At 40.4% G+C, this 24,661-nt stretch overlaps 1 protein-coding gene and 1 long non-coding RNA gene across 2 annotated transcripts in view; one reads left to right on the top strand and one right to left on the bottom strand.

The window, feature by feature from the left end:
- Nucleotides 1–4,786, top strand: part of enc1 (ectodermal-neural cortex 1) — a 29,142-nt gene extending 24,356 nt beyond the window's left edge. The window contains exon 3 of the mRNA XM_034192068.1: nucleotides 1,735–4,786. The gene's annotated coding sequence lies outside the window, so the exon portion shown is untranslated. The remainder of the gene's footprint in view (nucleotides 1–1,734) is intronic.
- LOC117529320 lies at nucleotides 4,572–23,106 on the bottom strand. The gene is made up of 3 exons (XR_004565992.1): nucleotides 23,023–23,106; nucleotides 20,453–20,458; nucleotides 4,572–4,581 (listed from the first exon to the last, which is right to left on the bottom strand). It is a non-coding gene; the product is annotated as an uncharacterized LOC117529320 (long non-coding RNA).
- Between the last annotated feature and the right edge of the window lie 1,555 nt (nucleotides 23,107–24,661).

Genomic DNA, 24,661 nt, shown 5'->3' with positions numbered 1-24,661 from the left:
ATTTTTTTTTAATATCCACTCAAACATGAAAAACTTGGTGAACTCGGCCTTCATGGAAACACGTAAACCTCAAAGTGCCTCAGTGTTGTTTTGGTGTATTATTATTATCGGTGTTTACGTCTACCAGAGACCCACAAAGGCATGTTCACGATGCTGCCTCACTCTCTGTCATAAGGTGTTTCATTTGTGGCTCAAATCCATAAATGCTAGAAACACAGAATTAGTCTTTAAATGAGGTATTTTTGAAACGGACGAGTCTTTGAATGGACTGGGAATTGTCTGTAGAGGGCTAATCATCGGTGTGCCAGGATGGCGGATTGGATGAAACAGGAACTTATAGAGAGGTCTGCCACTCAGGGACAACTTTACTTAGCTTATGAAACTCAGAGGATGATGGCAGGTTCTCATTATAGCGTTGGCTGAACAGTTGGTGACGGCTTCAGTCACTGAGAACGATGAGCCTGAGGCGGGAGTCTGGCACCGGAGACGGAGCAGACTGACTGGCGTAAAGGCGGGTGACAGGTTGAGCAAACAGGAGATCGGTACACAGAAAGACCAGGCAGTGAAACAAGCAGATCAGGCAGTGGGTTTGATAACCAGGACAAAGTTTCGGCAAGAAAGGAAAACCAGATGGGGGCCAAAATCAAGCAACCTGGGAGCTGGGAGTGAACTCAGTCATGTGACTGGGCGGAAAAGGAAAGGGGGTGGCATTGGGATTGTCTTTTTCCTGGTTCTCTCCCTCAGCCCCAACCAGTCCCAGCAGAAGACTGCCCCTCCCTGATCCTGGTTCTGCTGGAGGTTTCTTCCTGTTAAAAGGGAGTTTTTCCTTCCCACTGTTGCCAAGTGCTTGCTCACAGGGGGTCGTTTTGACCGTTGGGGTTTTTCCGTAATTATTGTATGGCCTTGCCTTACAATATAAGGCGCCTTGGGGCAACTGTTTGTTGTGATTTGGCGCTATATAAATAAAATTGATTTGATTTGATAATCCTCTCCTTTGTTTCAATTGACATCTCTCGTGTTGGAGCCATGATTCATGTCAGTCCACTTGGTGCAACAGCTCTCCAAGGTGTGATCACTCCTTTTTAGATGCAGACTCATGAGCAGATCTGATTTGATGCAGGTGTTACGTTTTGGGGATGAAAATTTACAGGGTGATTCCATAATTTATTCCTCAGAATTGAGTGAGTCCATATTTTTTTTCCCTCTGCTTGGTCTAAAAAAGTAACCGTTACTGACAAATTTTTTTTCCTGATTTCTTATAGTGTTTCTTAAAGCCAGAAAGTTGCCATTTGAAATGACTTTAGTTTTGTGTCACGTCTGTAATCTGCTAATTTTCTACAAAATTAAACAACTGAATGAACATCCTCCGAGGCCGGTGATTCCATAATTATTGCCAGGGGTTGTAGAAACTCTGCCTTGGACCACCTGCCTAGCATGATGTTTTAATGTACATTAACCTATTTTGTGGCTTAATCGTTGGAGTACTGAGGAGTTTTGTTAACATTGAATCTGTTGGAATAGTTGACAGACCCAACCATGAATGTGAATTCTGTCTGTGCGTGTGCATAGCAGGGTAGGGGGCGTGGCACATCATGATGTTGGTCAGCTATCGGCGATGGATGATAGAATTGTTCTGCTGCGCAACCCTGTATCCCTTGATTTTCCTTGAAGTCACCTCTGTACGTTGCCTTCCATATTCCCCTGTTTAACCTGCTCCTCTTCTCTCTATTTCAGATTTCTCTCTCTTGCATCATCTACTGGACTGTAACTGTGATGAAGCACACATTTCTCCTCCTCCAGGAGTGACACCGTCACTCATTTAGACGTTGGAAAGATCCTGGAAGAGGAACGACATTTTTTTTTTTTTTTACTGGAATGACGTCTTCACAACTTTTAGGGAAGGAAACTGAGACACAGTTCATGCAAACAAACCAAACGGCCGCTGCTTGTCTTACGAGGACCAAGCCCGAGCGTACCGCTGGCATGTCAGGCTTACGACCAGACTGCACACACAACGCTTTCACATTTATTATTTTGTATTCCTGTCTTAATTGTGAGAAGCTGTATTTTTGTTTTTCCTCTGTAATAAAAAAAAAAAACCTGGAAAAGGTAAAAAAAAAAAAAAAAAAACTTTTCATGGCGATTGCATTGTCTAACATCATGGATGTCGCAATGTTTGATGCAGAATCCTGACTTATTTGTATAAAAGGTATGATGAAGGAGTAACTCTCCTCCATTTGACCCTCTTGTAGCTTTTTGTTCAAAGATGCACCTGATGGTGTGATCTCTTTCCCCCAACAACCACCTTTACGTTTGCCGTCGTCACGAGGTGTTGATGACCAGCAGCAGTTGAACTCGGGGAGGATGGTGATCTGTGCATTTCCAGGGTTGCAGATCCTCAGGCAGCGACCTTCCATGTTTGCTGTTTTGCGGTCAAAGCCTACTGAACCCACTGTACACGGAGGCAAAAGTCCACTTGTTTGGACGCGGCGCTTCTTTCGGGACGTTGCCACATTCAGCTGTACAGTAAACGCTGTAAAAGACTTTGAGCTTGTAATTTTGATCAAAGCAGCCGCTTGCTCGCTGAGTCCTAGCTGAACTTTGTAGAGCATGTTCACTTATAGTGATGATTCAGTCAGCCTGGCATGAACCTTCTCCCTCATCACAGGAATCCTGTCACCGAAACTGAGAATATCAGTTTGTTTTTTTTAACTTGCTGCAGTGTACTTCCTTAGTCTTAATTTATATGACAGTGATTGCTCTCTGTTAATGTTTACTTTTATTTATTTCTTCACTGCCTGTGTTCATTTGTGAATGTATGTATGGATTATGTCCAGCATGGCCAGGTGTTGTGTTTTATTTGATCTCATCCAGGCTGCATTTTGCACAGATGGTTCTTTGCATTAAGCAACTTGTTCTTTTAAAATGGACAGAAGTGCACATCTGTCAGAATAGTGCTGCAGTCACATTCTGGCTTTGTGATGCGAGTTTTATATGCGCGGCCTTGCAAAAAAAACAAACAAAAAAAAAAAAGCCATACTTGGAAATGTAATAACGTAGGGACTTTATTTAATACTGGATAAATATTGCAGTGCAGCTAGTTATCGTTACAAATATCTGTTACAACTGCAGGTTGAAACTAGAAAAACTGCATGACCCTTAAGAGCCATTTAATTGAATTTATTAAATAATTAAGTCATAAAAGTGTAAGATAAAAGTTGCTTTTCTTTATAGTTTTTGCAGCACCTGCTGTTATTGACGCACAAACCCACGTCAGTCATCCACGACATGCGATCCCGCTACCGTTAACATCTGAGCCCACGTCTAAAATGGTGACGACTAGCAGTAACAGACGGACCCGTTTGAATTAAAGTATAACCTGTCAGTAAAAACAAATTCATGTTTTCTGCAATATTGGATGGTACAAATATTTTCCCATCTCACAGTTGTGGACTTGTTATCTGGGGAGCGAGTATGCTAGCTAGCTGTCCGGGCTCGTCACTACTTTGGCCATACTTGCTAGCTTGGCAGGAAGTGCATAACTGATGTCTAAAGTAGCCCGTTGAACTTATTTCTCTTCAAATATTTTACTATATTTAGTGAACTGCATGTCACACCAGTCACATTTATTTTTAAAGTTAAATTTCCTAAGAATTCAAGAAAAAAAATTGCGTAACAATCTGGAACGGCTGTTCAATCACATACTAGCCTAAGGTACACAGGTTAAATATCATTATTGTTGTGTTTCTTGTTTCCAGTGTACTGAAAATGTACCAAACTGTCTACCGTTATGCCCTTATTTTTTTTGGCATATGACTCGCTTTGGAGTATAAGTTGCGGGTTTCCCCAAACTATTAAAATAGATTAAAAGAAAAAGAAAATATGTTTTTTTTTTTTTTTACAGTGGGTAGAGTCAGGCTACCTCCTCGTTAAATTTCATGAAATAATTTGACCTTGTATTTGTTACCCGAGATTTACACTAAATTAGCTCCGAAATGAATAAGCAATAAATCCTTGAGGTGGAATATAATAGCATCTACCACTTGTGTAACATGTAGCAGGCAAGCATCAATCTTCTTACTGTGCAGGGGTGAGAGCAAATGAGGGGAAGCCCAACGACAGGGTTTGATTCTGGTCTTGGAAATATTTAGAAAAACCAGTCTCCAGAGCAACTGGTTATCTGATTAATCTTATACGAATATTTTATGTGCTCACAAGATCAGCAGGTTTCTAAGCTACATGCTAGCCAGTCAAGCTAGGATGGAGGTTATTGTAGTGATTTGGATAGATGACAGCTTGCTACCCAGATAATATGTCAACAATTACATGACGCGATAGCATTTGGAAAACAGTTAAATTTTAGTAATATTCTGCTAATATTCTGTTTCGTCATAATGCAATATATCATACAGTGGTTCATGCGTACAGTTTGGAGAAGTTCTCTTTACTCCAACTTATTTGTTTATTCTTTGAGCACTGATCAAAAGTGTCGCCAGAACTTTGACTATCTCACAGCCGCATTCTGGAAAGCTCTCATAATATTAGTGTTGACAATTAGAATCCACGTGGAGACAAACCAAACTTATTACATTGATTATGCGTGTATGCTCCTTCGTGCCGTACTGCGTTTCATTTTGGGTGATGACAAAACAAATGACTGTGTCGCCATTTTGGACACCACTTGCTTGGGGAGCAGGTTGGCTCGGATTTGTCGACCCAAAATTTGTTGAGTTCACCAAAGTTGATTCTTTTGAACAAAACTGTTGATTGCAAAAAAAAAAAAAAACTAGAAGCACTCAGAGAGTGCAAACCTCCGCCAAAGCCATGGGGTCACTGATGCCATAACATCTACACGCTGTGGAATCATTGAACCTAAAAAAGTCTAATGATGTTTGCTCAGTAGTAAAAAAAAAATTTCATCTGCTGTGACTGGATAGCATGTATCCTTAGCACTTGGCATCACAGTTTATTGCAACTTGCACCTTTCCCAGAAGCTACTGTCATCTGAGCACTGATACTGATATTGCATGTGCTTATAGACAAAAACAAATAAGAGACCAAATTCAAATTATTATTCAACTAAACTGCAAATACATGAATTTTTTTTAGCATTTATGAAACAATTCTCTAAACAAGGCCATAGGGTCACTGACCCTAAAGAGATTCCCTCCTTGGCACAGTGATCTATTTCTTTTTGTCTCTTTCTCTAAAATTGTATATAATAATCATTAGATTATTAATATATAAACAAAAATAAATGTAAGAAATATTACAATTTGAAAACAAATGCACCCGAACGTGATGACAGCTGCAACTGCTTAATGCTAACTTTTAACATTGAAAATGCCATAGACATGTTAACGCGTTAGCATCGGTATCCAGATCACCACTAAAATTTAATCACTTGTTCCTCTTGTCATTTCCAACCACTCCACAAAGTTTCATCAAAATCCGTTCAAAACGTTTTGAGTTATCCTGCTGACAGACAAACAAACGCGACCGAAAACATAACCTCCTTGGTGGAGGTAAAAAAAAAAAAAAAAAAACCTTTGAAAGAAACATTTGGTTGAGCAAATAGAGTCGTAAAAAGGAATAGTTTGCACCATCTGTCATGCATAGTTATCATATTACAGGGTAACATATGTTATATGCCATTGTATCCAATGGATGTTATATTGTTTGACCTTTAGTTTGGATACCAAACATTCAACGCGGTCAAAACTATTCCATTTATTAATCCTTTTAGCTCAACCAATAATTTGCATCACTTTATGCCAAAATTGGAGTAACGTTTGACCCCTGTACAAACTGAAATTGACCTTTGACACTATTTTTTGCTGTTTTTACCCATAACTCCATAGAATTCAGTCATAGGTAGTCCAAACTATACCTTTTTGGAATCTTTGGCATCTGTGCCAAATTTGGTGCTTGCACCACCATTTGAAGGATTTTTCCAGTTATCCGCTGCACTATCATGCTTAAAATAATAAGGAAGGAAGTGTACAAAAAAAGCTGCAGGAACAAGACTGTGACCCAGCAGCTATCAGAGAGCCACTCCTGATAACGTCGGAAGAATGTGACAGTCTGTGCAGCTGTCCTTGAGACAGCTGGAGGGCCATCACATACTTGGCTTCCTACCGTCAGTGTTTTTCACAGTTACATTGAGAGCGGCGATTAGTTAAATCCAGCGAGCTGTGCGTTGATAAAAGGGCAGACACCACAGTGCTTTTCACCACAGTGTCAACCATGCACATAAAGAAGAAGAAACGCTGCAAGTCCAAAAAGAGAGAATGTCTTAACTTGCTTCTTCGATATTTGGCAGTTGTAATCAGTGTTTTTGTCTGTATGTCTGTCCTGTTGAACTGAATGTTGATGTTTTTACAGTTAAATATTACTGAGTCATTCAATTTCAGTGTAAGAGATGTTTTGTAGAATTCTGTATATAGACATGTTTCACAGCTGTCCTTTGTGGATTTATGAAGCAAATTCTTGGAGACAGATCTTTTGGGGACTGAGCGACCAAATCCTACTTTGTAGCCCAAATATCATAACCTCCCCCTTACCAAAAAGTAGTATATGCAAGTATGTTTCAAGTATACTTCTAGTTTATTTTTTATATACTTATCAGTACTATTTTTTGGTAAGGGTCCCCCAGGCTCTTTGTCTGTGTTTGAAGCATTAAGCAAAAACTACAACACTGATTTGTCTTGAAATGTGGTGAAAGGGTGGAGTCAGAGCCAAGGGAGAAATCATCAACTTTTGGGAAGGATAACCACTTTTTGTGAAATTTTCAAGGAATAATGCCTAGCGTCTACATGTTCCCGTTAGTTTCCATTTAGATTCCAGATATAAATTGGGAGGCAAAAGGTAAACAAAGCAGCAAAAAGGGGCGGAGCTGAAGCTGGCAGTAACCTTGCCATGGGTGACACCTATTCACGGGATAGAAACTTTAGCTAGTTGCTTGCTGCGTTGCCTTTTAGGATAACAGATCAGGAACCGATCTACATCAGTGTTTGGTACAAGTTTTAATGGCGTCAGCTTGCAGCATTGTTCCCAGGACATTGCAGATGGTTCAGTTAAGTTGCCACAAGCTTGCTTGTGACCTGGTTGGGTCCCGATGAACTATATTGGTGTTAAAATTTTGAACAGTCTAAAAATTTTGTTGGAGATAGTCCAGATAATGTCTGGCGTGCTCCAAGATGACCATGTATACTTACAGATCAGATCTGGCGGGATTGGTGATTATCCCATGTGTTTGCCGTTTTGCAATTTAATTCAACTGGAAACCCAACCGCAGCCTAACCAGATGCATGTGGACAGGGGGGTTTTATGGACAGATCTTTATAAAAAATATAGGCAGGCAATGGCGTATATAGAGTGCAATATCCAATTTTTATTTATTTTTTCCGCATAAAGATCTCTTGAGAAATTCACAACAATGCCCTATCTTACAATGTGAAAGGAAGCTAAAAAAAAAAAAAACATCATTCCTGGATCCGCATGCTCAACCATAAGTTGATGGTTAATTGGGAAATCAGCCATATACTGTACGTAATATAGAGTGTCGATATCTACTTTTTCATAAAAATGTGTGTATTAAAGTTAACAAAAATGTTGAAAAAAGCCCTCTCTTGAAATATAAAAAAAAAAAAAAACATCCTGGATCCGCCCCCTTAATCAGATCCACTCCAAAAGTTGATGGTTTCTTCTTCGTCCATATCCCACAGTTTCACAAAGTTTCAAGAATATCTGTGCAGTGGTTTTTCCATAATCCTGCTAAAATTGATCTCTTAGAGGTTATGCGTGAAGTGTTTCACCTCAGAACGCAGATTCTGATTTACAGACGATGAAAGTATACCTTTCAAGCAGTGGTGGGCACACTTCCGATAATCCGATAACAGATAATTATCGAAGATAATGTTTTCAGTATCAGATTATCTTTTTAGATAACTTTAAAAACCATTATCGGACCAATTATCTTCCAATTAATTTTTATCCGATAACAACAAGCAATTTAAAATTAATTCAGCACCCACCTGTTAAAAGTTTTGTAACAGACACATAGTTATAACCTTTGCAAACAGAAGAGAACTGCTTGTATAAAAAGCAAACAAAAGAAAAACAGCCCCAAAAGGAAAAAGAAAAACATTTCCTTTAACACCATACCGATATGCTCGCAATATGACCTAAGTCATCCAGAGGCATACATTTTTAACTTATGGTTCAAATTTTAACCAAACTAATTTTGGACAAGTTATTTAAAATTACTGTCATGTCTGAAGTTTCATAAAGTAAAAATATCAGATATATGTTTTAGTTTTAAAGTAATGTGCTAATTTTTAAGGTTTTGTGATCACATGCTCTGCCCCGCAGTGCATTTTGGGTAGGATGATGTAATCTCAGTACATCACGACAGGACAAATGCATTTCAGACACTCTGTTCAGGCTCCACGGACAACAGCATTAAACTCTAGTGCCTAAAACTCTCTTGAATATATTCTCTGCATTTATAGATGTTGATTTTTTTAATTGCATTTGTTAAATTCCACGCATTTTAAATGTGAGCAGACAGGGATTATCTAGAATTTGTTTTGAAAGCCTCTACTGCCATCTAGCATCTACTGGCCAGTAGTGTTCATGGCAGTGTCTGGGAACCAGTAGATGGCAGTGTTCTATTTATTTTGACCCCGGTTATGTCAGATGATTGTCAAATCAACTTTTTTGCTTTGCAAATGGCTTTTTTTTTTTTTTTTTTTACAAATGAAGTTTAAAAACAAAACTGCAAAATAATAATAATAATATGATTATTACAAGACAGCTCTGCAGTGTTTGCACAGGCACAGTGCGAACGGTTGGATGCTGCTTGTAGCTTTCAGCAGCAGGATAACCTCACGACGGCCGACCACAATAATATATCAAACAGGTTTGATTCTCATTCGACCATACGATCTGCGATCAGGTGGTGGTCGTCAGATGTTGACCGCAGCTTGATACTCCATGAACACTAGACGAAGCAGGACGCACGATTAACCTGAAACTTGGTCCAAAAAATTCCTGCATGAAAAAGTCATCTCGCACAGTGTAAAGCACGTTTTACAACATCAAATGAATGTTGTAAAGAGAGAATGTGCAAAACATTGCACATGCAAAACATTTTGCGATGACACTTCCAGGGCCCCGTAAAAATGCCTGTTTTTACAAATAAAAAAAATGGAATATTTTACGAAAGCACATTTAAACACCAACACACGACAGACGTCATATTAACGTGTTGGTTTACATAATGAATGACTGAACCAATCAGTGTTTAGCAGAGGCACGTTTACCCAGAATCCTTTGCAATCTGTCTGTTACAATACGTCAGAATTAGTGCATTATTCAACATTAAAAGATATATGTTATATTTTAACTTTGTACAAATGACAGAATTGACATTAATGGAGTTATTCTATCGGTATTAATGTTATTTGTAAATCAACACCATAACTCAATATGATTTTATTTTTCAAGACCTCCGCATGACCAGAACTTTGTCATTGATAGAGAGCTGGCTTTACGGCTGCTCTCAGGGTGCCTCTATGTTGGGAGGGCTGTAATAAACATTAACTTCCAGCAGGAGCCAAATGATGAAAGAAAAAAGGGTGGTCTCATTGTTTGGGTCTCGGGTGCCTCTGTGCTTGGAGCGTTGTAGTAAACAAGAGCTTCCAGCAGGGGCAGACTGTTGAAAGAAAAAAGTGTGGTCTTATTGTTTGGGTCTGTTGTTATTTTTAATACTATTAGAAGCTATTAAATTTGGCTTACTAGTAGTTGTAAATGTGCCGGAGATATTGGAATTTATGTTATCCGTTATCTGTAACTTCCGATACATTTTGGGTGGTTTATTGTTTTATCTTTATCGAAGATAACTTTTCAGTTATCTGATTATCTGTTATCAAAGTTAATTTTTTGGTTATCTCTGCCCACCACTGCTTTCAAGTTACCCAAAACTTGCCTCGTTTCCCCCCCGGCAGGTTCGGCTCTTCTTTTGGCTTTGTATCGATGACTTGTAACCACTTTTCACTGGTCACTGAGCCTCTGGCCCAACCAATCAGATAAGAACATTTTTTTCTCCTCCCTATTGAACAGAAGTTACCTTAGCAACAGCAAGTAATGAATGCCCCGTCAATTTGCACCTAATTGCCGAGTGGCATTTCCCATTTCTATTCTTGCCCATCTCCCTGTTGTTTTTTTTTTGTGCGTGTGTGTGTGGAAATACGAGCAGGAGATCTGCTGCACATGATGTCGACTTGCATCACCCCCCATCCCAATTTATTTGTACTTTTTGGCATTATTTTGTACATGTGATTTTTTTTTTCTTTCACAATGTGAAATTCATGGCTAATAAACACAAAGAGTTTTTTCCTCTTGACTCCTGAAGTGTTGCTTCATCAGTGCAGTAGTTACACAGTCGCTTTGCCCGTGCATTTCTTGTAACAGTGCAGGTTTTGTCTTCACTGTTATGTATGCAAACAACTGAAGTATTTACGGCGGCGTATCGTGCATGCTGCTTTTGTTTTCCGTAGAAGAGGAGGAGACGCTGAAATCATCTTATCTGTGCCTCTGGCTTATAAGCTTCCTGCACAGGAACAGGCAAAAAAAAAAAAAGCCAGATACTTTCCCTTTCTCTGTCAAGTCACCTTGGCAACCGCAACCTTTATCTGCAAACTGTGGGGGCTGGAGGAGAACATGAAATCTTAAAAAGCCAGAGTCTCCATTCTCCTCCCCCACTCCTCTCCTTCGCACTTTCTACACCCCCTCTCACACATCTCAGCAGCCAGTTGTGGACTCGAGCATTTGCCTTTTTTTGTAACAAGTCCAACATCTCGTTGGCGAGCGGCTGCAGTTCGTACTCGCCACATTCCTCCAGCTCCAGAAGGTCGCTGTTTACGTTCTTCACTCCTGATGGGTGACACGAGGTTGAGAAACACCAATTTTACTGGATTCTGACCCCGATTACTTCCAAGTGTTGCATAGCCGTGCACACGGGGGGTGACGCTTTGGGAAAAACATGCGTTCTTTTTTGCAACCCTTAAAAATCAACTCCCCCCCCAAGTCACAACATATTTTCGCGAGTACTTGCTGTGTGAGAAGGAGCAGAAACAAAGGTTGACATTTGAGGTGAAATGTGGGAGGCCCCCCGCCCCCCCGAGTGAGCCAACAGTCCCCCATTAATCAAGGCAGGAAGTCCAGTTTCCTGTCCGCCAGGAAATGGGTCTCATCGCCCCCTCTCCCAGTCCGGAACATACCGCCGATGGCTCCAAATGTCAACACTGTGAATCCTCGGGGTGCTGTGAGCTTCCGCACAGCCTGGCTGATCAGAATGAAGTGCAGCACTTTGTGCAGGGAATCATACGTGTGGTCGAGTGTGATTTAAAAAACAATGCACTACCTTCATGTCACAGTCGCTTGGCAACCGCAGGCCTCACCGGCTCACACACACACAAAGACATCCAAGACATTAAATCTGCATCTTGGTTACACGCCGTGCAGTCAAAGTGTAGTTGGGCAAAAGATATGTGTGTCTTTACACATGCATAAATGAGTTCCAACTTTTTGCAGTTATGTCAGCAGGATGAGTTATAAAGTTGTAAATGAATGTGACTGAAGTTGCTCTCCAGCTGAGATGATATCACTGATGAATTCATTTAAGTTTGTCAGCAAAAACCTTATAGATCTATATTGTGTTTGTTCAACTTATTTTTTTCTTACGTAGGGCTTAGCAAAAATCTAGATGAGCAGGTGAGTGAGTGAGTTCGTTAGAAGGTGACAGTCTTGTGAACATCTTCTGCCCACATACGTATATGATATATGATGTACATCGTATACATACACACATACATTTAATTCTGTCAAACCACAGGCTGTAAAAAAAGGATTAACACCACCAGCGCATTCGCTTCCACTGTGCTAAAGTGAAGCCACATTAGCTTAGCTAATGCTATTTAAAATGGGATTTGATAACTCTTTGGGAGGTTGTGTCTCAGTGAGATGAATTCTTCATTCATCACCCACGTACATCATCCTAGCACGACTGGGCTTTCCCATTTCAAAGGCTCCTTGGAATGTGGCCGATCCCTTCATTCCCCGAAAAGGATACAAGGTCAAGCCTTCACTTTGCAAACAATCCCATAAGACGTGCTGTATTTTTTTTTTTTTTTTAAGATAAAATTTTCAAAAAAGAACAAAAGGACCAATTTGGGCTCCTCATGTTCAGTTGTAATAAAGTATAAATAAGTATTAAGACCTGATTATTAAATTACAGTTATGGCCATTATGCTAGCTATCGAAAAGGATACAAGGTCCAACAAACCTATAAGTCATGGTGCTGTATTTTTTTTAAGATAAAATTTTCAAAAAAGAACAAAAGGACCAATTTGGGCTCCTCATGTTCAGTTGTAATAAAGTATAAATAAGTATTAAGACCTGATTATTAAATTACAGTTATGGCCATTATGCTAGCTATCGAAAAGGATACAAGGTCCAACAAACCTAGAAGTCATGGTGCTGTATTTTTTTTAAGATAAAATTTTCAAAAAAGAACAAAAGGACCAATTTGGGCCCCACATGTACAAGTGTAATAAAGTATTAATAAGTATTGAGACCTGATTATTAAATTACAGTTATGGCCATTATGCTAGCTTGTCATGTGCAGTTATCCAGGTTGCTAGGCAACAGGGTAGTGGCCGGAAAGTTAAAGCAATAGGAAAATGCTTCATGGCGTGGGCTAGGCCTTCTCATTTCAGAGTTGTTGACTTGGCCTCTGCGGTCTCAGAAGGCCACATTCGTAGGTCGCAGCCTTAAAACTATAGGTCCCCAGAATTGGGACACAACCACAGTGCGACTCTGTAGCCAATTGCTATTATGCATATAGTTTATTACTACCTCCGCCAAGGAAGTTATGTTTTCGGTCGCGTTTGTTTGTCTGTCTGTTTGTCAGCAGGATAACTCAAAAGGTTTTGAACGGATTTTGATGAAATTTTGTGGAGTGGTTGGAAATGACAAGTGGAACAAATGATTAAATTTTAGTGGTGATCCGGATCCCGATGCTAACGCGTTAGCATGTCTATGGCATTTTCAATGTTAAAAGTTAGCGCTAAGCAGTTGCAGCTGTCATCACGTTCGGGTGCATTTGTTTTCAAATTGTAATATTTCTTAAATTTATTTTTGTTTATATATTAATAATCTAATGATTATTATATACAATTTTAGAGAAAGAGACAAAAAGAAATACATCTCTGTGCCAAGGAGGGAATCTCTTTAGGGTCAGTGACCCTATGGCCTTGTTTAGAGAAGTGTTTCATAAATGTTAAAAAAAATTCATATATTTGCAGTTTAGTTGAATAATAAATTCAATTTGGTCTCTTATTTGTTTTTGTCTATAAGCACATGCAATATCAATATCAGTGCTCAGATGACAGTAGCTTCTGGGAAAGGTGCAAGTTGCAATAAACTGTGATGCCAAGTGCTAAGGATACATGCTATCCAGTCACAGCAGATGAAACTTTTTTTACTACTGAGAAAACATCATTGTTAGACTTTTTTAGGTTCAATGATTCCACGGCGTGTAGATGTTATGGCGTCAGTGACCCCATGACCTTGGCGGAGGTTTGCACTCTCTGAGTGCTTCTAGTTAAGTTTATTTTTTTAACAATCTGTCATTAAAGCAGTGTAGCAATCAATCAAATATGGGTAGACTATGGTGCCTACAGTTATGCTCCGTTTGTTTTGGCACACAAACGGGGCAGTCATGGGCAATCTTCACGTGCCATGGTTATAAACAGTTTCCAGGACATTTATCCATGAAAAGACTTATGGGATTTAAAAGTTGGGAATTCTTCACCGGAGTTACAAAATTTGGCAAGAAATAGCAATTAATTAATACTCGCAATATGGTGAACATTTATATGAGTAATTTGTATATGTCATGGACATGAATCTCACCATGTCATCACTTTACAGAACAGAGAAAATAAAGAACAAAGCAACTTTATTATAGAAAGATAAAAAAACCAAAACAATAATATTAAATCAAACCTTCACTGTGCCCTGTGATGGAATCACTATGATGACCGGTGTTCTGTGGAGATGAGGTTCCTCGCGTAACTGCATATGTGTGCACTGAAAAAATGACTTGATGAAGTTCGCTTATTTTGATGGGCAAGTAAATGTATAAATTGTTCATCCGAACGTAGTAATGTATAAAGTCTACTCACTATAAAACGATAATTATTTTTAACCTGGAGTTAGCTTATTTTGACAGGCAGAATATACCTACATATACATACATTTATGCTCCTAAGGTAAAATACAGAAAATGTTTTATTTACTGGGCTATAAATACACTGAATACAATTAATTAAAAAAAAAAACTTTAACGGAAAAAAACAAACAAACAAACAAAAACAAAATGTGCATGCGCAGTTGCACGTTGAGCGAGTTACATCATCTCCCCATGTGCACCTCATCTCGACGGGACACCGGTCCAAGATGGCGGCCGCATTTCTTGCACCTCAGCAACCAATGTGGCGTCTACTCTTTATAATGTCTACGAGATCTATTAGACAATAAACCGACCCTTTTATTTTTTTTTTAACTATATGGATTTGAATGACATGCGATTACACCAATCATGCTTGAACCCTCGTGCGCATGCGTGAGTTTTTTCACGTGTGTCGGTGACGTCATTTCTCTGTGGGCAGGCCTTGAGTGAGATGTGGTCCCGCCCTCTCGGCTGAATTCCTTTGTTTCACACGCTGCTCGAGACGGCGCGCGTTGCTTTATCAAACTTTTTTCTGGACCTGTGAGGAATATCCGAGTGGACACTATTCGAGAAATTAAGATGGTTTTCGGTGAAAAGTTTAACGGCTGATGAGAGATTATGGGGTGTTTCTGTTGGTGTAAGGACTTCCCACAGAGCAGGACGTCCTGCAGCGCTTCCAGGCGCCGTCGTCGGCCTGTTTCGACCTGAAAACATCCTAATTTAAGGCTTAATTCACCCAGGACGTCGTGAGAGAACAGAGAAGATTCAGAAGAGGCCGGCATGAGGACTTTATGCGGACATTCCACTGTTTAAGGACATTTTGCAATGAAAGACGTGCGCGCAAATTCGCCGAGTCATTTCCGTGATGACTCGGTGAATCTGTGTGCGCCGCAACAGGAAAAACACCTCCTTGTTGAAAACCATTTGTAAAATTCAGGCGGCTTTTGATGGCTTTCAACAAGTGAGTAACTGAGAAATTGTTTAACAGCTTGGGCATGTTCCAACTTAAGGTTAAGGTTTCCAACACGGAGGTGTTTTTCCTGTCGCGAGCCCCCGCGGTCGGGTCTGACCCAACATGCGACTCTGCCCGCACGTTCTTTCATTACAAAATGTCCGTTAACAATGGAATGTCTGAATAAACTCCTCATGCCGACTTCTTCTGAAAGTTCTCTGACGACTTACTGGGTCAACAGAGCCTGAAATGTGGAAGTTTTCAACTTGAAACGGCGAGACGCTGCCGCCTCGAAGCGCAGATCGCCGTCAGGCGCCGTGGGCCGTCCTTACGGCGACACTACCAGACCAAAATCTCTCATCAGCCGTTAAAATTTTTATCGAAAACCAGCTGAATTTATCGAATGGTGTCCACTCAGTTGTGCCTTACAGTTTTGAAAAAAATTTGATCAAACAAAGCAGCAGTCTGAGCCATTCCTAAACAATGAAAAAAACGACGAGAGGGTGGGCCACTCCTCACTCAAAGACTGCCCACAGGCGAATGACGTAACCGACAGGCGTGAAAAAACTCTCGCATGCCCACGAGGGTTCAAGCATGTCTGATGTAGTCACATATGGTTTTTGAAAAAAATAATAAGGTCAGATACTTTTCTAATAGACCTCGTATGTTCGTCTACCATCGGTTTGTGGCTTTTTACGACAGTGTTGTCCGGTTTGTGGCTTTTTCTCCACTGGGCAGATTTTTTTGTGCCATTTCCAGTTTGTTCCTTTGTCTATCATAAGAGTGAGCTTCGTGCTGCTGTGCGGCACTTCGCTCGAAGTCAAATCTGAAAGCGTGCACTGGTGCTGTGCTGCACCGCATCCATGACACCACGGCACGGTTTCGGGTCCAGACAGACAAATGGACCATTCTCACATCTCTAAAATAATCATCAGTAATTCTGAATTAAAAAAACCTCACAAATAAAAAATATTTTTTGGGACTTACCCATGACCATTGGAATTACAGAGTCCTCGCAAGAGTGGATGTTGTGGACTATCCATGCAGTGATGGACAAGCCCATGATCCTAGACCTGACTTGACCTACTGTGGGTAAAGTCAGGTCACAAAGGGCAGATGTGTGCTGAAGACTTACCAAAAAAAAAAAAAAAATCTTCACATCAGGGTGTAACTTCAAAATGGTTCCAACCATCTACTGGGTGCTCGTTTTTCATGACATTAAAATTGAGAGCTGCTCTCTGTTGGCACTTTGACCTTTACATCAGTATTCAGGAAGGCAGCCGAAAACAAACCCGCCGCAAGCATGTCAGCGAGTCCTGGAATTGAATTTTCAGCAAAAATCTCCCAAAGGGAAAGTAGCCCCCCCCCCCCCCCCCCCTTTAAAATTAATAACTAAAATTTCTTTTGACATTTTCCATGGGCCCCTGGCTTCCCCGAGCTGCTTGAACATAGTATCTCAATTAATTCTGCGTTTAGCATTTGAATGAAACAATTTTAAATACTGAGATGGTTTGAAACCAAGGTTCATCCCACTGTGACCTCCTGCGAAATGTCTACTTTGAAGAAAATGTTTCTGTTCTCCCAAAAAGCCCGAAGGCTGAATTTGATTATGTTGACCACAAGAGGAACTTGGGAGATATCACATCGCTGGAGGAAGGGACCGTGGAGACACAAACGCTGTCTTATCTGAGCGTCCTTTCGCCTGCGGTGTCATGCGGAGAGAGCCGAGGGAAACCATGCCGGACTCCACAAATGTTCTCCGCTTTATAAAGGAAAAAGTTTTAATGGTGTCTCTGTCAGCCGTTCAATTTTCTGTCCGAGTTCTTAATGTTTGTCATTTGTCTCTTCCCAATCATTCTATCCCTGACTAACACATCTTCATTAGGCCTCTGGTTATCCTCCACAGCGTTCCGTCCTCCTCCGTTATTGTGAAAAGCTGGAATGAAAATGGATGAGAGGTAATTAAGTCAGTGGAGTTCTGCTCAGATACATAATCATTCCTCTATTCTCTATTATTTCAGTTTTTCCCACGCTCTTGTCTCTTTCTGTTGCTTTAACCTCCTCCTTGCATAACCTCTATCACCGTTCTTAATATCTGAAGTTCTTCCAATAAGGATAGTTTGCTGAGTTGCTGTAAGATAATTTTGTTGTTTCACTCACTGATTTTAAGACAGATTAGGAGATTTACAGAGCAGCCCGAGTTAATTGGACACTTGGGAGCACCACAAAAATCCCAAACTGGGCTCGACTACTTGCCTCTCCGCTGCGTCGGATCTCCTCTGAACTTTACAGGCAAGTGAAGAAACATCTTAGGTTGTCGTCTCAAAACTTCCAAGTAAGTTATTCATTCTTTCCAATAGCGGCTCCAAGGAGAGGTGAGGGAGGGTCAGTGCCCCTCCAAATGCAATGCAGTGTTTACATATTAGCAGTACAAAAACATTGACTGATGGTATTTTCCAAGTCCCAGCCTCCAGATCTGAGTAATGAAGCCAATGTGGAAGTGCCAAATCTTGCAGTTTATTGAATCGTCACTTGAGGCTGGCTACAAAAGCAAGTCATTCCCTATAGAGCCCCATGTTAAAATTCCCAAATTTACAGCAAAAATAAACATGTTTACAAAGTGGTACAAAAATTGTTTTGGTCACTATAGCTAGTTTCTCCATTCATGGTAACTTTACTGGGGTAAATCTTTCAATAACATACCAGTTGTTGTTATTTTAAGCCATACATTTGTGAATAATTAGAGAAATAGTTGCTTTGATTTACAGAGTCTCTGCTAGCTGCTGTGGATTTGATCGTGTTTATCCTTTCTGAGCATTTCACGAGAAATACCTACCATCACGTGGCTTGCAGTGTGGTTAATTGTACTAATGGAGGGTTTAAACAGGGGTGCCCAACCTTTTTTGAACAGAGATCTACTTTTTAGGGATTGGAGAGCGAAAACCACTCAGACTGAGGTGGACTGGTAGGCTATTTACATTTCATGGAAAATTTCACTGCTGTAAATTTTCAAACCTCTAACTTTACTAATGTTATAGAATATACTGTAATTGCTTGAATAAAATAAGTGATTTTATACTGTTTGACAGCACAGTGGTGCAAGCTGTTAGTACAGTTGCTTCCTAATGAGAAGGACCTTACTTCTGGACCATCTGGACTTGTGTCAGCAAAGGCATCCAATATAAAACTTGTACCAAATCAACAGGGGGCTTCATGTCAGATCCACTGTGATGACCCCAAGCAAAAACACAGGAGAGATCAAAACAAATGAATATTTGCTAATATTACTACTTTTCTTTTGGTATTTTTTTCTCTTATCATTGTCTATTGATTTGCACATTAAGAAGGTCCTTTGGTTGGCCTATCTTCATTTTTGCAATACTGCAAAGATTGCACTGTCTTGTTTATGCTGGATTACATATTTTTGGATCATGCTTTTATGTCTTCTTGAAATTACTACTGTTATGTTTGTTTCTGGATTATGTCTTAAGAGTATGAAATGTCTGCAGATGGTTCACATTCTTTTCTATAACCAGGACATTTGGTCATTACACCTGTTCTGGCTTCCCTCCAAGGACTCTTTATTGTCCTACCATATATGCTTCCACATGACATGATATGAAATTAGCTTTCAAAGGGTCCCAGGGGTTAGATAAACTGGACTAGAGAAATATAAAGAAGAGCAATAATAAAAAGCAGCTGTAACGAGCAGCATGACAGAGTCATTGTCCAAAATAGGGTTGTGTAAAAATCCAGTTATTGTGCAAATTTTCAAATGTGCAAAATCCAATTGCTGTGCAAAATAGAGGCTTGCAAAAGGCCAAGGTATTGTGGAGCCAAGGTATGAACTTGGCTCCAAATATTGTTTTTTGTTGTGTCCTAATGCTTTATTATGTAGAACATTCTTTTACTTGAAAGTGCTATGTGACAAAAAGATAAATTAAAGATAAATTATGTCTTTAGATAGCTCCCTTGGACAGAGTTGTTTGACGATTTCGACATTTTTGCAGGAAATGAAGGTCAAAGTGTTTAGGATTCTGTACTTCCTGTCATTTTACTGTATGGTTGTGAGACTTCAATGCTAACCAGTGACCTGAGGCGATGACAGATGCCTTTGTTACGGAGGATCCTTGGGTACCATTGGAATGACTATGTCTCAAACAGTTACTGAAATGACGAGTTATAACTTGCATTCGCTGTTTCGCATTTGTCAATCTTGCACCATCTCGTAGTCCGGACTCACGCGAGAGGTCGGTTTCAGCAGAGTTCCGGTTCAGGGTATAATGTAAACACACCTTGTGAAGTGTGGACAACAAGACAATATCAGCACCGCAGAAATCCATCACAGGTGCTACACCTCCTCTAGATAACCTCTCAACTTGGAAAAACGTGTCATCATCATAATCGGCCATGAACTCGCTGGATCAACGCCATCCACATCCTTGCTAGCCATTCTTTACATGCACTGTGAGGTGGCAGAATGCTGCTGGTTTCGCAGTACATTCTGGGAAGAGCAGGAGGCCACCAGGGGGATTATGGGAAACGTTAAAGTACTGAATTGTGAGGGAAGTTGGGGTAATTTTTGATCCTTCGTTGTTCTTTGTCCTCCACATTAGAAATATTACTAGGACTGCTTTCTTCCACCTGCGAAATGTAGCGAAGATTCATCCCATCCTGTCTATGGCTGATGCTGAGACCCTGATCCATGCATTTATCCCTTCTAGACTGGACTACTGCAATGTTCTATTTTCTGGTTTACCGCAGACTAGCATTAGGGGTCTCCAATTGGTTCAAAATGCTGCAGCCAGACTTTTGACACAAAGCAGAAAGTACAACCACATTACACCCATTTTGGTATCCCTTCACTGGCTTCCTGTCCCAGTGAGATCAGATTTTAAGGTTCTGCTACTAACCTATAAAATTATTCATGGACTGGTACCTCCCTACCTAGCTGACCTAATTAAACCTTACGTACCGCCCCGGGCTTTACATTCTCAGGGTGCAGGACTACTTTGTGTCCCTAGGGTGAATAAGAAGTCTGCGGGTCACAGAGCTTTCTCTTATTGTACCCCTGTTCTGTGGAATGATCTCCCTGCATCAATAAAACAGTCAGATTCTGTGCAGACTTTCAAGCCCAGACTTAAGACGCACTTATTTTCCCTTTCATATGGCTAGCATACTGGTACAGTTTTGTTTTACACTTTTTACTCTTTTAATTCATTTATTAGTAATTGGAGTGGGCTGCGGCCTCAACTTTACTTAAATTCTGGGTCTTTTAGTGAAGTTTAGGGCTCGTGGCCGGCGATCACCTTAGTATTTCTGTTTTTCTTGTTACTTAATGCTGGCAAATTATACAGTATTTCTTGTCTTTCTGATGCCTGATTCTGTTTTTTCTCTGTTTAAGGTGCAGCTCCATCGAGAGATGGGAGTTGTACGTATTTGTGTTGGCGATCCTCCTGTCCTGTGCGCCAATTGCATTTCTTGTATATTCGTCTGTGAATTTTTCTGTAATTTATGTTTGTAGCATGGCCCAAGCAGAGGGTCACCCTTTTGAGTCTGGTCTGCTTGAGGTTTCTTCCTCAGAGGGAGTTTTTCCTTACCACTGTTGCTCTGGGGGTTGGTAAGGTTAGACCTTACCTGTGTGAAGCGCTTTGAGGCAACTCTGTTGTGATTTGGCGCTATATAAATGAAAATAAATTGAAAATTGAAATTGAACGGTAACTATATTTTTGGCTATGTGATGCCACTGTTCGATATCCGGATGCCTCACTGTTGAGGAACTCTGAAACCTTCATGTCTTATCGTGCCGTGGCAGTTAGATGTTTACCTGACTGGAAGTTGACATCCAAGACCCGGTTCAGTCTTGTGGTAGATGTGGTGACGACGGACATCACCAGCACATGCTCTCCCAGATCTGACTTGACTTTGGACAGTGTTGAGGGGGTTTTCATTCTAACAATACAATTTGCTTAAAGATGTAATGTAATTTGCCCTTCTAAGATAACTGGCTCCCCAAAAGTGAAAACTGCCACAGTTTGTCTCAGTTAGCAAAGGGGATGTGAAGGCAACACAGCCAAGAATGAGGAAGGATAAAATAAATCAAAACACACTCGGTGCCACGATGCCTCTACTTATCAAGTTCAGGGCTAAAACACTGTGGTGTCTCTGCACAGAAAATCCAAGATCCATCCTAATCCTCCACTGCTGCATCCCAGACACATCATGCTGCTTCAAAACACAGAGTTTAATGGTTTGTAAAGAATGGGATTGAGAGAAGGGTGCTTGTGCAAGACAAGAGATGAAAACACTGATGTGTGGTGTTAAACAGCCGGCTCAATAGCGGCATCCATCAGCCGTTCTAAAAGCATACTCTCGTTTCTTCTGACAGCTTCAAATTGCAAAACATCACCTCACCCTTTGGATATGTGTCCATATTATCAGGCATGATGGTGTTGATAAGACGTCTGAGGTCATTAGTACATACTTATTAAACACTTGAGGATGCTTTTAAGGCCACTTAGCGTACCTCAGAAATCTCGGGCTTATCTCATTGCTGAAAACCACAAAGAGATGAAACGCTGCACGGCTACACAAGATAGATGTAATAACAGTTTGGGGTGAGTCACTACAGGCAACACGCTGTTCTCTTTGAAATTGACTTGCCAGTCTTTTAATCTAAGTGACTCAAAGGCATTTGCCCTGTAATTTCTTCTGTTATATGGATTTTCATCAGGGTGGGGTCTGAGGTTGGATAAGGACAGGGGGAAGGTGTGGGAGGATGTGGTGGTTTAGGTGGGTTGACGGGGCAGACTCACGTCACTTTAAAGCAGCATACCATGCATAACATTTGTTACTCAGTAAACAGTCTCCCTTGATGTGAATCCAGAGCCAAAACAATCAATTAACTTCAGCCTTTTAATTAAGGAAGGAAATTCAAAAGAAAGACTAGAAGTTGTAGACATGCCCTCATGGTGTTACTGCCTCCAGATGCCCTTTTCAGAGAGAACGAGTATGTGATGTCAGTGCTGACCTTCAGACAAATACAATGCACAACCCCAAATCAGAAAAGGTTGGGATGATGTGGAAAATTCAAATATTCCCAGCAGTGATCCTCATTTACTTTGACTTTTATTTCATTGGAGACAGTATTTCATGTCTTGTGTAGTTATCTTCATTTCATTTGTTAATATGCATCCATTCTTGGGACGGTTGAAAATTAGGGTTACTAATGGTGTTGAAAACAGGTGATTGTTATCATGAACACAATATCCACGATAGGCTTTGAGGAGCAAAGATGGGCAGAGAATCTTGTTTGTCACCGAATGCATGAGAAAATGATTGAAATGGTTAAAAATAATGTTCCTCAAAACATAGGAAGGGATTTGCACATTTCTCCCTCTACAGGACATAAAATCATTCGAGGAATTTTGAATGAATTTCAGTGCACAAAGAGTAAGGGTGGAAGCCTAAGCTGAACACCTGTGATCTCTAATTACACAGACAATACAGCATCAAGAAGTGTCATTCATCAATAGCTGATATAACCACATGATGACCACAAAATTAATTAAAATCATTACTGTGCAGAAAAGAAGCCTTATGTTAACCTTGTTCAAAAGCAGAGTTGACTTCTCTGGGCTTGGAGAGCACCTGGGTTGGAACATCACACAATGGAAGTGAGTACTGTGGTCAGATTTGTCACCTTTCCAGATCTGTTTTGGAAGAAATTAAGCCGCATGCTCAAGACCAAAGAGAAAAGGACCATCCAGACTTATCAATACGTCCAAAAGCCAGGGTCTCCCATGATGTGGGATTGTGTCAGTGCCCTTGGCGAAGGCAATTTATACTTCTGTGATGACAACATTAATGCAGAAAAGTACAGGACATTAAAGGACAAAATTCTGCCTTCAAAACAGCATCTTTTTCCAGTGACTTCCATGTACTTTTCAACAAGACAATGCAAAACTTCATTCTGCACATATTGCAAAGGCATGGCTGTAGTGGAAGGTATGGGTAATGGACTGGCCTGCCTACAGTCTGGACCTGAATGTATGGAGAATTGGAAGATGTGTTTGCAGGAACAATTTGACAAATTAACACTTGAAATGTTTCATCACTTGGTAACTTCAATATTAAAACATCTTTTGAATGTTACCATAAGGAATGGCAACAGTACAAAGTGGTAAATGGTTGAGTGTGCAAACATTTTTGGAATGTCTTGCACATTTGAAAGTACATCAAAGTTCACCAAATGCAGTGGCCGGTGTCCTCATATGTTCTTTTAATTTGGCTAATTACAAGATCATACTATTTTATAAAAATCTGAGTTGTTGCCTGCACAAACTGGTTGGTGTGGACTTTTGTCTTCTATATTATTGCTGTCCAAGCCCTATCGTGTTCTGTGCGCAGGAAAAGTGCTGCAATAATGCAGTCAAAAATGGGGTTATTTACCATTATGCATGAGCATATGTCAATATGTCCACTATTTGGAGGTTGTGGCGCTGATACAATTACAACGACAGCAAAAATGAGCTACCACGTGCCCTCAGACCACATGGAACTGAGTGTCAGCAGATTTAAGATGGGTGGGGTGAAGCGACTCAGGGGTCTGGCTGATTTTAAAGCTGTTGTACAACTTGGAAAATCATTGTACATGCATTGTTACCCTCGCCACCAATGTTCTGGCAAGTTTCAGTTGACACTGTTGCCTTATTGGTTGTATGTAAGCATAACGGCCATTGAATATGGTTACGTTTTGAGTGTAGTGCATGGGTGGGCAATCATGTGCCATAAAGGGCCGAGACATTACAGGTTTTCCTTGCTACCACTCACCTTCACAGGTGATTTCATTAATGTTCAGGTGTTTCAGCAGGTGATTTCATTGATGACCAGGTGTTTATGTGCAGGGGAGAAGCTCATCAGCAACCCACCTGGTGAGGTGATTGGTTGCAAGGAAAACCTGTAGTGTCTCGGCCCCCGTTGCCCACCCCTGGTGTAGTGGAAAAATAAACCAACAAACTGAAACCACTGAAACAAGGAGACATACTTTATATATACACATCAAGCAAACCCTGCCAGCAGAGATGGGACACCGGGGCCAGCGAGGCCTTCTGTGCTGCCGTTGATGTTGCCAGAATGAGAAAAATTATTTTTAGAATCTAATATTTTCATTTATGTTACCTGTATTTTCAATAAATCATTCCAATTATTTATTTATTATATAGCAACATTGATTTTGCAATGAAATAATTTCATTTTTATTGTCCCCGAGTGGTGCTATGTCCAGATCCTATACAGTAGTGTTCAGAATAATAGTAGTGCTATGTGACTAAAAAGATTAATCCAGGTTTTGAGTATATTTCTTATTGTTACATGGAAACAAGGGACCAGTAGATTCAGTAGATTCTCAC

This window comes from Thalassophryne amazonica, chromosome 17, assembly GCF_902500255.1.
Source record: "Thalassophryne amazonica chromosome 17, fThaAma1.1, whole genome shotgun sequence".
In the NCBI taxonomy this organism is placed as follows: Eukaryota; Metazoa; Chordata; class Actinopteri; order Batrachoidiformes; family Batrachoididae; genus Thalassophryne; species Thalassophryne amazonica.
The sequence above is the reverse complement of the archived record's forward strand: the minus strand, read 5'-3'. Positions and strand labels throughout refer to the sequence as shown.